Below are 12718 nucleotides of genomic sequence, written 5' to 3' on the forward strand. Positions count from 1 at the left end.
GCATTTGATACTTTGGTGCCGATTCATGTCCAATGAGGACACCCTGGTTCCAATAAGGTGCCTCATATTGGATTGTAACATCTTCAAGATTTGATAACTGGATACCATTACATGCCTTGCCCTCACTTTCATGCTCGTACGCAAGTTGGACTTCAAGCTAGCTCTATTAAGATCTGAACATCTTCGATTTCTAGAGAAAAACGTAGTTCTAGCTTGACTTCTTGCCCAACCTCTATCTCATCATTCTCAAACTGCCAATGGCTTAGCCATAACATTTCTTCATTCTCTTTTGGAACACCTACACTGACAGAGGAATATGACCACATAAGACCCTATACTTCATTATTGACCGGCTTAATTGCCAATTTGCTCACATAGCTTTCACTATAGTTTCAATTTGCTACTTTTATGATTTATTTGTGCCAATTTGTTATCTTGATATTCCCAAATTAGCCAAATTTGCTACCCAACTATTAAATTAGCTAGTTTCTATTAATTTTTCTGTCCCGACGTCAACACGTTAATAGCATGTGAGGATATTTTCGTAATTAAAAAAAATTGGTAATTTATTAATTTTTCAAAAAAAAAAAACCAATACATCTCAGATGACCCAAAAAAAAATATACAAAGCATTAGCATTAGACATCAAATCAACATAAAAAATAAAAGTTCAATTTTTCATAAACCATAGAAGGTGATCTGATCATCAAAACATCACATGATTTTTTTCTCACATGTCTATGAGAATGACATCTTATCATATGACTTAACCCAAACAAAATATGGTCTGATGACTTAATCAGATGACTTATCCTAGTTAGGATTATCACAAAAGTTGTCAACCTGTCCCTGAAGCTTGATGCTTTTATAGAAAACAATCAGAAAGTCATTACCTTTGAGTTTCAAGGTCCTTTGTTTTATGACTTTTATCATATATACTGTAATTATTGGAAATTTCCAATAAGCTTGATACTTATTCGATTTGAATTAGGTACCGGGTCTTATACAGGTCAATTGCAAAATACCTTGTTTGTTATAATTGCAATACTTCCTAAACAAAGTTCGTCGATTGGACTAAGAAGGTAAAGGAAAAAGTGAGTTGGATCCTCATCCTCAAACCAGCAATCTCTCATTTCTAATCTTCAGCCAAAACCCAGAGGCCAGAGCATCATCACCACAAGATGTAACTCACAATCTCTCTATCAATCTCTGTTTTGTTATATATGATGACCATACTAAAATACCAAGGTTCTAAAAATCGCTAGGCGCTAGTCGGGCGGTGACCCGAGGACTAGCGCCCAGGGGCCTAGGCGGAGACTAGGCAATTTTTGTTTTTTTTGTTCTAAATTTATTTTTACATTGTAGTGTAAAATTGTATAAATAAAATAATTAAATTATCATTAATCTATGACAGATGTGAGTCATCAAATCAACAAAAAATTAAAATAATCATTTAATAATCAACATATAATTATAAATCTCCTTAATTGATAAGGATTGCTGGCAGCTACTTAATTGATTTTTAATAGGATGGGACCAACAAAAATAATTATTTAATTGGATAGAATTCATCTTCCTATGAGTGGCTGTAGAACTCTGCAACGTGAAACAAGAACAATGGCGAAAACTCAGAAACATCAGAAAGTATGACTGTGTATATTTGTATGATTATTGGTTTTCATCTTTGAAGAAAATGAAGTTTCAGATTTAGCAGCATGGAGAGAGAAAGAGACTTGAGGAGAGAGAGGACTCAAAAGGAGAGATAAGAAAGAGAGTTAAGGCGTCGAGCGTCGAGAGAGACGGCGAGAGAAAAGAGAATAGATGCATCTGGGTTTTCAGTTTTGAGAACTAAACAGGCCGCCCAGACCGCCCTGCGCAACGCCTAGACTGCCTAGGCGCCCTCTAGCCCGCCTAGGCTCCCGCTGAATCCCAAACCAATCTACCTTGTCGCCCAGCCCGAAATCGGGGCGGTCAGCCTACGCCTAGCACCTAGGCGCTGCCTAGGCGGCCGCCCCGACCGTTTTTTAGAACAATGTAAAATCTGATGAGACTTTATTTCTTTCTGCACATTTGGGTTTTATGAAAACAGGGAGGGGATAAGTCAAAGTCATCTCTAATATCGTTTTCTCTCTCAAACTAGGGTTTCCCTGTCAAAACTCTTCCTCGTCCGGCGGTGTACCCTCTTCGGCGCGTGGCTCGTGCAGCCGGACGGGCTCTGGCCTTCGTGGTGATGATTCTTCCAGATGGAAAGGATGGTGGTGGTCGAGTTTGGGCCGCTGTTGAGACTGAACCACTCAATCCCGATCGGGTCGATCGGATCTCAGGTTGAGTGGGTTGGATGGCCGGGTAGGCAGTGGTGCTTGGCAAGGAATGGCAGGGGACAGGCGGTCTGGAGGGATGAGGTGGAGGATTTGCGTTGTTGAGGCCATGGCGTCGTTCTGTGGTTCTGTTGGTCCGGTCTCTTCACCGGTGCTTGGGTTTCTGGGGGCCAGATTGGTCGACGATCTGATCGTTATGGTGGCTGGGCTCTGGACGGAGATCGGGTCACGACGGAGGCGCGGTGATGGTGGCGTTGTGGTGGCGGCGGTGTTGGTATGGCTGTGGTGTAGTTGGATTTGGCTGGAACCCTGCATATTCCTTGCTGGGCCGGGTGCTTCTTGGGCCTGGGCTTGGGCTCTGGTTTTAAATTTATTTAATGTTATATTGATATTTTATTGCTGTTTGGGTCCGGCCCACTATTTGGGTCTGGCCCAAGCTGTTTTATTTTTTACAATTCTTATTTTGTTAAGTTATCTAGGTTGGATGCGCTTTATGCGACCAATAAAATCCTACATATATTGTGTAGGCCTAATCGGGCTATGTGCCTGGGTATGCACTCTACGTGCCTTGTCTACTCGAGGTCGGCGGCGACTTATTTGCTTCGTCAAATGGACGCTACCGCCTAGTGGCAGGGTGAGACTAAGTGTCGTCGAATTTAATTTTCGGCGGCAACATAGGAGGAAAGCTGTGCTAAAGCTGGTAATTATGCTATGTTGTACTCGGGGTACATATCAAGTTATCTTTCCGTTATGTCACTGCTATGTTAAAGCAAATGGAGTCGCTATTTGTGCACTCTTCCTTAGTTGGTGCTTGTTAGAATACAAGTCTTCTATAGAGATTTCTGATATTATTTCAGAAAATATTCTAGCTGCTTATTGTAATCAGGGGTTTAGGCTCAATGTCCCCCCCTTGTATTCGACAGTTTCATTAATCAAGGCTTGAGGGCATCCGCACCAGCCCTTTATTAAAAAAAAAAAAAAAAAAACAGGGAGGGTAGAATAAAGCCAATGGATGCTGAGCAGCTCAGAGAGAATGCTCACAAGATGGTTGATTTCATAGCTGATTACTACAAAACCATTGAGAACTTCCATGTTCTCAGCCAAGTTCAGGTTACTCGAGCAAGGTTTTTAACGAGGCAACATTTGAATCATCATGATGTCACTAGTGACACCAAGTTTGAGTGGCACAAGGGGGAGTGTTGAAGAATATTTGACTTTAACGAGGCAACATTTGAAGAGTCATGACGTCACCAGTGACACCAAGTTTGAGCGGCACAAGGGGAGTGTTGAAGAAATATTTGACTTTTGTGTGCCTTGTCAAACTAAGATTACTTTCTATAGTTCTAATAGGAGAGAATGTTCTAGATTCCTAGTTCTAGTTAGAATGAATCCTTATACTCCAAGATTATGTACTTGTACTCCCTATATATATATGGTTCTTATTATCAATTCTCTCTACAATTGCCTTCGAATCTCTTATTCTAAAACAAAATGCAGATGTACAAATTAATTTGTACAGGTTTTAGATAATAGTAAAAGGTTGTTTAATAATAAGAGAATTGAGAGAGATTGATGAGAGAATTGTGTGTTTCATTATTGAGAATAGGAGCCCTATATATAGGGATTACAAAGTACATGTTCTAATGGTACAAGGAAAACTATTTCGAATAGGACTAGGAATTCTAGAACATTCTCTCTTATTACAATCATGGAACTAATCATAGTTTGATTAGGCACACATAAGTCGATTTCCTTCAACACTCCCTCTTGTGCCGCTCAAACTTGGTGGTGATGCTTCATCCGTTGCCTCGTTAAAAACCTTACTCGAGTGAAAAACCCTGTGGGACAAAAACAAGCTCGAGGAGGAGAAAAAGAGTACAACACGTCCTTCACTCTTCGAGATCGAACATGTAGACATCATACCTCCCCCTGATGTCGATATCTCCCCCTGATTGCTACAATCATGGGAGTTCGGATAACTTTCTTAATCCGATGCTCTTCACATGTTTCTCGAAAGTGGATTTAGGTAACGACTTAGTGAATAAGTCCGCTACATTATCCTCTAATCGGATTTGATTCACTTCAATCTTTAGAAGCGATTGTTGTTGCTGATTATAAAAGAACTTTGGCGATATATGCTTGGTGTTGTCGCCCTTGATGAAATCTAATTTCATTTGCTCAATACAAGCTGCATTATCCTCATAAATGCATGTAGGTTCATGCGTGGTAGACTTCAAACCACAACTTCCTCGAATATGTCTAATTACAGACTTTAGCCATATGCATTCATGCACGGCTTCATGTAGAGCAATAATCTCTGCATGATTTGAGGAAGTAGCAACGAGGGTCAGTTTTGTAGACCTCCAAGATATCGCAGTGCTTCCCATGGTAAAGACATAACCGGTTTGGGAGCAACCTTTGTGAGGGTCAGAGAGATACCCTGCATCAACAAAACCCATCAAAACATCATTGTCATTTTGATGGAGGGAAGAAGGAGGATGCCAGCCACCTTAGACGGCGCCGGCGCTGGCGGTCATGCTATGGACGGCAGCAATTTTCCTCTTAGGGTCCGGTCCCAAATTTCCATCATTCCTCTTCTCTTTGTAGGGATAAAATAGGCTCATATCAATCATACCTCTTAGGTATCGAAAGATTGTCTTTACACCAATCCAATGGCGGCGTGTTATCACAGAGCTATGTCGAGCTAACAAGTTGTCACGCCCTTGATTTTTAACACAAATAAAAATCGATATATAATCTCATAATTATACATGCGTGATGGTTCAACCATCAATACAAAATACCTGAAAACTTTTTCCCATTAAACCAAGTACATATTGATGCCCTGAAACCCACTATGTCAATATTGACCCGCTCCACAAAGTCATATATTATTACATAAGTTTACGAATTAAATTGTCAACAACAAAATAATAAGTAAATGCTCCTCAGAGCTTACTACAAGTGGAAGTCTTAATAACGGTAAAGTCACAAAATTGACTCCCTACCATAAAGATGTTAGCACGCTACCTCAGATTCAGCCACGATTTCCCTGACCTGCAGGATTAACCCCTACACAGTTTGAATGGTGTACCGGGTTGCCACACAACAAACCCGGTAAGCTTTTGCAAGCTCGTATGAGTAACTCAAAACCACCACAAATCAACTCACACCAAAATGAAGGAAAACAACTCACTCTTTGATTCCTTAAACACCACCTAAAGAAAGCAACTCACGCCTTGTTTTCTTTCAATTTCTGAAATAAGGAAAGCAACTCACACCTTGATTTCCTATTCAAATCACGAAATAAGGAAAGCAACTCACACCTTGATTTCCTAAAAATCGTATATAAGGAAAACAACTCACACCTTGTTCCCTTAAAAACACAAATCCATGAGTTAGATATAACCTCGCACCGTTCCCCCATGAATTACACTGGCAGACAGACTAGAGCTCTAACTGAATTCGTAACCACTCGTCCGGCCAAAGACGTGATTACCTGATTTGCTGCCCAAGGTCGCTCATAGACCTTCATTCCTCGGACTTCTCAGTGCCTCAAAATAAAACATTAAAGAAGTCGCACATGACTCAAAATGTTACACAAATCTCAATGCTTTTCAAAACAATAGAAATCATCATTTCACAACCATTTGTTTTCCGAAAAGCCACAACCCAAAACAATAAAAAGCATCATTCATGCATATTGTTTCATAAATCAACAAAATTCACCAACCCATATATATTTCACGTAAATATATATATACATAGTCATCCGCTCAGGAATGCCTACTAATACCAACTATAGTTTGCAGTAATTAAATAACTCTCAAAACGATAAAGGTATTTCCGTTCGTAAATGAACCTTGTGAGATTACTCACCTCAGAATTCCGCTGCATCTTCTATACAGAACCGAACTAACACTCACACCAACAACTCGTCCAAATCACCTTTAGAAGCACCTAATCACCAATGATCACAAATCAGTCTACGAATTACCAAGTGATTAAAGTTTGAATCTCCAAATCGAACAACAACCCTGAAAGTAACGCCAATCGAGGCGAAACCTCATCCGAGACCACCCAATGTCTCCGGAATGCTTTTACGATTGATGTGACAGAACCACAAGTCGATCGGATACTCGGATCCTCACGGATCGAATAAATCAAACGGTCCAAAACCTTAAAAATCATAACAAATTCATACGAACTCCAAAAATTGCGTATTATATATCGAAACGCTCGTATCGACGAGTAGAAGATATATAATACCAGAAACAGTCCCTTAAACGGCCGGAACGCCACCAGAACACCACCACAGGAGGTGGCGCACTGCCGCCGCCCAAAACTCACTATTTCACAAAACTCCCAACATCAAAGATCTTCATCTCAGCATGCTTATCAACTTTCATAACTAGCCTCAAGTCAGAATCTAAGCAAAAAGGGTCGAAAACTACCTCACAAACCATGAATCACTATTCAATCCGAGTTGAACCAACTTCCACATAAATCGATCCAAACAACCACCACAGATCGATCAGGGAGGCTCCTATGAACTCACAACAAGAAGCATGAAGCCACGACGTCGCCGGAATTGCGTTTTCCGACCGGGTCCGAATACACCAAATTTCGCCGCCTTGCTGCGCCGTCACCGCTGAGAATCAAGGCTAGAGGATGCCACAGGGAGGAGCGCACGGTGGAGACGAACTGATCTGGAAAGTTTCACCGCCGGAGATCGCCGGAAAAGTCGGGTCGGAACACCGGGTCCGGGTCAGGTCAGACGCGGATGAAGAGAGAGAACGGAGAGTTTTCTGATTTCTGGAAATGGAAAGTGAGAAAATGAAAATAGTAAGTTTCAGAAAATGGAAACCCCTATTTATAGAACTTTCCCAAAACTTCCACAGACCATAACTTTCTCATACGAACTCCAATTGACGCGTTCCACATATCCACGAACTAGTGTCGACACGCTCTACGACTTTCGTGAAGGAAATTTTTGGAGAAACCCAACGTATAAAAAGTCAACCTTTGCAACCCCCCTAAAACTATATTCTTCAACTAATAATTCGTCCGAAACACTTCCACTCCGTCCACGAGCCACGAAATCGTCCAATAACCACAAATTAGATTCAGGAAAATCCTCGGAAAATAAATACGAATTTCCGGGGCATCACACAAGTTCACTGCGAATGAGATGTCTTGTCTTGTGCATTGAGCTAAGTACAATAATGCGCCTATTGCACTTAAATAGGGCACTTTAGTCTCTAATAACTCTTCGTCATCATCCTTTGGACGAAACAGATCTTTTCCGGGCTCAAAACTTCGGCCAATCATGGGAGTACTTGATGTGCTCATATTTTCCTATATTTCTTTGCCTCTTAATCTTAGTATTTATGCTTAGTCCTCCTTATTTCGAGTCATTTATGTTGTTACAGTGTTTTTGTAGGTTTGTCTCATAAAGAGAAGAAAAGAAGCTAAAATGAGCTAACTAGGATTGAAAGACGCCCAGGTTCCAGAATCTGTCTCTGCAGAACATCCAACTTCGCCGAATTACTGGGAGTTACCCACATCGAATCAGACAATGACCCTTATATGCATGGAAAGCTACGGATGTCTATTTTCTGTAGAATTTTACGGATCTCGATTTCGATACTTCTGGAGAAAGTTATGATTATTTGAGTGAAGATAGGTCGGACAGGAAATCTGCTCGGGAATTTACAACCATTCGTGGAGAACTCAAGTTCCGTGGCACAAGATCATCAATCCTAATGTTTCAAGGAAGTTAATTCAGATGAGGATTCAATGATGAACTTATTCCTACTTTTACAAGAGATATTTCAAGCTTTTCCCATTCCAAATGAAGAAAGAAATCCAAATCCAAGTCTTACAAGGAAACATGAAGCCAAAGATGAGCAGAAATATTCCCTATATAAGGGAGCACGAATTTTACATAAAGGAGAGTCTCGGAGCACAATGTAGACGCCTAAGGAGCGGAGACGACTCATCCATCTTTCCTTTCTTTTCCCCTTCCATTCTTTTTATGTTTTTCCTATATTTTACTTAGTTATATTTTGCTAAACCTTTTCTAGGGTTAGGATGATGCCCAATCATGATTGTTTATGTACTTTGATGTTTTATTGATGGATTTATAATTTCTTTATGATGAATGCTTAATCACTATTTGAATTGATGCTTTATGTTTAAGTTCTTTGATTGATCACCTTAGGGCTTTGCATATAGTAATTGGAAGATAAATTTGAAGCAGAGATGCAATATAATTTGATTAGCTTCTTGTGATTAAGTGTGGTAAATTACATTATTACTTGAGAAAGACTAATGGTTTGCTTGATTCCCTTGTTTTCTAAAGCGTAATGAGTCTTGCATGTTAAATTTATACCTGAGAAGGATAAACTGCATAGTTAGGATATAAGATCTTTACCCGAGAGGGAGAGCATCATACACTTAAGGAAAACTATGGTCTAGAGTACCTGAGAAGGACTTAGATACGGGAATTATCATCTAGAGAAACACAAGAATCCGTTAATTGCATTGAAACATAAATAAGATTGTTAGTGGTTGATTTCGAAACCCTATGTATTATCATTATTTGTTTGTTTGTTTGTTTAATTTTCAAATTATTTGTTTATTAAAAAATCCAAAACCATATCTTCTTTAGTTTGATTGCTTATGTGTTTTTGTGTTTGGATTAATTAGGTTAGGATTTAAATTGATTATCAATCCTCAGTTGGAACGACCTCGTACTTGCACACTATACTAACGACGATTCGTGCGCTTGCGAGTTTTAATTAAAATTTCACAACAGTACTCACAGGCTTTGCTTTATCTTCATTAAAGCACCTTAGAATTTTTTGAGTATACGCAGACTGATGGATCAAAATCTCATCACTACGGTGCTCGAGTTCTAAACCGAGACAAAACCGTGTTTTCCCAAGATCTTTCATCTCAAATTCCGATTTCAAGTACTTAGCAGTTTCCTTTAACTCATCTAGAGTTCCAATTAGGTTCATGTCATTGACATAAACTGCTACAATTGCAAATCCGGAACTTGTTCTTTTAATGAACACGCATGGGCATATTTCATTGTTAATATATCCTTTCCCAATCAAGTAGTCACTTAGACGGTTATACCACATTCGTCCGGATTGTTTTAATCCATATAGTGAGCATTTTAATCTTATTGAAAACGCGCTCCGTGGTTTAGAGCCACTTGATTTGGGTAATTGAAGTCCATCTGGAACCTTCATATATATCTCTGAATCTAGATCCCCATAGAGATATGCTGTAACCACATCCATAAGCTGCATGTCAAGTTTTTCCGAAACTACCAAACTGATAAGGTAGCGAAACGTTATAACGTCCATTACGGGAGAATACGTCTTCTCGTAGTCGATTTCAGGTCGTTGTGAGAAACCTTGCGCCATGAGGCGGGCTTTATATCTAACCACCTCATTTTTCTCATTACGCTTTCTAACAAAGACCCATTTATGGCCAACAGGCTTTACATCTAGGGGTGTCTGCGTTATAGGCCCAAATACCTGTCTCTTTGCTAGTGAATCTAATTCAGCATGGATCACATCTTTCCATTTAGGCCAATCCGCTCTTCGTTACATTCTTCGACAGAGCGAGGTTCGATATCATCATATTCTATAATTCCTTTTACAACATGATATGCAAAGGCATCATCAATAGCAATAGAATTTCTATTCATCATCTCATGTACACTAGTGTAATTCATGGAGATCTCTCTATTCTCTGGAATTGGTTCTGACATTGGAGCGTCCCCCAATGATGTCTCTTGGACGTAACCATAATCTGGAATATCCTCATGAGATGGATTATTCACATCGATGATTAATGGATTATTTTGTGTCAAACTCGCTTTCTTTCTTGGGCGAGAATCCATCGAACCTTTGGGCCTCCCGCGCTTCTTGGCAGGAGCCGTGGACCTAGCCAAAACGACACCATGGGAGGGGACGTTGGCGCCATGCTCAAGTGCCCTTAAGATGGCGTCATGTCCTCTAATTTTAGGGACATCAATCCTTGCATGCACGTTTGCAGCAGGTATATGTGATCTCGTCACTTTCGCGATATCAGAAAACGCATCAGGCATCGATTCTGCTATGTTCTGAAGATCGAGAATTCTCCGCACTTCAATTTTAGACTGTGCGGTTCGGGGATCAAGATGAGACAAAGTGGGGACAGACCACGACAATTCCTGTCGTTCCTGTTGAACATTTATGTTCTTATCTCCCCCTAATGACGGGAAGACTGTTTCATCAAAGTGACAATCCGCAAATCTAGCGGTAAAGAGATCGCCTATCAAGGGTTCTAAGTAATGGACAATAGTTGGAGAGTCATATCCAACATAAATGTCTAATCGTCGTTGATGACCCATTTTGGTGCGCTGTGGCGGTGCAATTGGCACATAAACTGCACACCCAAATATGAGTAGATGTAAGACATCAGGCTCATACCCAGTCACCATCTGGGACGCAGAAAAGGGTTGAGTGGTAGTGGGCCTCAAACGAATAAGCACATCTGCATGCAATATTGCATATCCCCAAGCAGAAATAGGGAGATTAGTGCGCATTACTAATGCTCTAGCAACCATTTGTAGTCGTTTAATGGCGGCTTCTGCGAGACCATTTTGGGTGTGAACATGAGGAATAGGATGTTCAACTTCAATCCCAATGGACATGCAACAATCATCAAAAGGTTTTTATGTAAACTCACCAGCATTGTCTAGTCTTATAGACTTAATAGGATGATCAGGGTGGTGAGCCCTTAACTTAATAATTTGCGCTAGGAGTTTAGCAAATGTAGCGTTCCTAGTGGACAAAAGCATAACATGTGACCAGCGTATCGATGCATCAACCAACACCATAAAATATCTAAATGGTCCGCAAGGTGGTTGAATAGGTCCACAAATATCACCTTGGATTCTTTGCAAGAATGGTATATTTTCTTTAGTGTCCTATGCATAGGATGGTCTCGATCCTAATTTTGCTAAAGAGTAGGCTTTGCAGAACGAATGATGGGCTTTAGAAACAACCAATGAGGATTTTGGTTGAGCCATGAAGTCACAATGGACTTTAGAAGTAGAATTTGGAGGCAAAGGGGCATAGATGGAGTCCAAGCCATTCTTGGGCCGCAAGGGGACAGCGCCATGAGGCGCAGGTGCTCCATTTCGTTCCAAAATTCAATTTTCCTTCTTTTCGTTCTGAAGAATGGATGTCCGTGTGAAGTCTTTAATATACGGATCATCATATCACGACCTGGATGTCCCAAACGGTCATGTCAAAGCCTATATGTGTCGGAATCCCATAAATCATCTCTCATAACATGATTGGATTCAATGATTCGAATAGTGGTTGCATACAACCCACTACAACGACACATAAGTTTCTCTAAAACTCTTTTATGTCCGTAGTCATTAGAGGTGATGCAAAGGAACTCTTGTCCATTCTCACAATGTGTTTCCACATGAAAATCATTGGCTCTTATATCTTTGAAGCTTAATAAGGTTCTTCCAGCCCTAGGAGCATAAAGAGCTTCGGTGACATTAATACTTGTGCCATTTGGCAACATAAATTGGGCTGGTCCTCTACCATGAATCAATTGAGATGATCCAGCCATTGTAGTGACATGCAGAAGATCGAGTAGGTGTCATCCATAGGAATAATTGCCTATTTCGAAGGATTGTATGTGTAGTTGCACTATCCACGAGACATTCTAGCTCTCTTGGAAACATACTGAAAAATAATAAAGTTCGAAATTAAAATATGTCCAAGACATTGAATAAAATAAATCGAGGCTTTATTAATAATAGCCAATGATTACATCAAAGTTTCTTAACCAAAAATCTAATTCAAAATAAAAATCAAACTTTAGACAAATCGTAGTCACTCAATCCGTTTGGTAACTCCAATTTGGTTGTGACCAGGTAAGGTAAGGCGAGATTTTGGTGGAGCAATGCTCACTTTTAAAACCGTTCTCTCAGTTCAAACCTTTCCTAGAAATCACAATTACTCTTGGATGAGCCTAGTGAGAAAGAGTTAATACAATAAGTCATTTTATTGATTTAAGGCATAATTGCCATTACATAATTCTTGGAAAAATAAAGGACTATACTAATCAAAATCTGCAGCATCCTTGTGCAATTCTTTGTCAGATTTGAAGTCCGCTATGGTGAGATTAACGTTGGCATCATCACCATCATCTTCTTCTTCATCGGCAAAATGTGCCTCTTGATCTCTTGCTTCTCTATATGCTTTATAATATGCAGCCAATTTGTTGCTTGCATTGCATTGTTTGAACCAATGTTTAATAGATCCACATCTATGGCATGCATCATTGCGATTTCCTCCCTTGAATTGAGATGC

The 12718-nt window shown here is 40.1% G+C and overlaps 1 long non-coding RNA gene across 1 annotated transcript; it reads left to right on the forward strand.

Moving 5' to 3' along the window:
* The first annotated feature begins 1506 nt into the window (after nucleotides 1–1506).
* Nucleotides 1507–2862, forward strand: LOC133735984 (uncharacterized). Its single transcript, XR_009859371.1, has 2 exons — nucleotides 1507–2034; nucleotides 2141–2862. It is a non-coding gene; the product is annotated as an uncharacterized LOC133735984 (long non-coding RNA).
* Nucleotides 2863–12718: the final 9856 nt, after the last annotated feature.

Source organism: Rosa rugosa, chromosome 3 (genome assembly GCF_958449725.1).
Source record: "Rosa rugosa chromosome 3, drRosRugo1.1, whole genome shotgun sequence".
Taxonomy (NCBI): Eukaryota; Viridiplantae; Streptophyta; class Magnoliopsida; order Rosales; family Rosaceae; genus Rosa; species Rosa rugosa.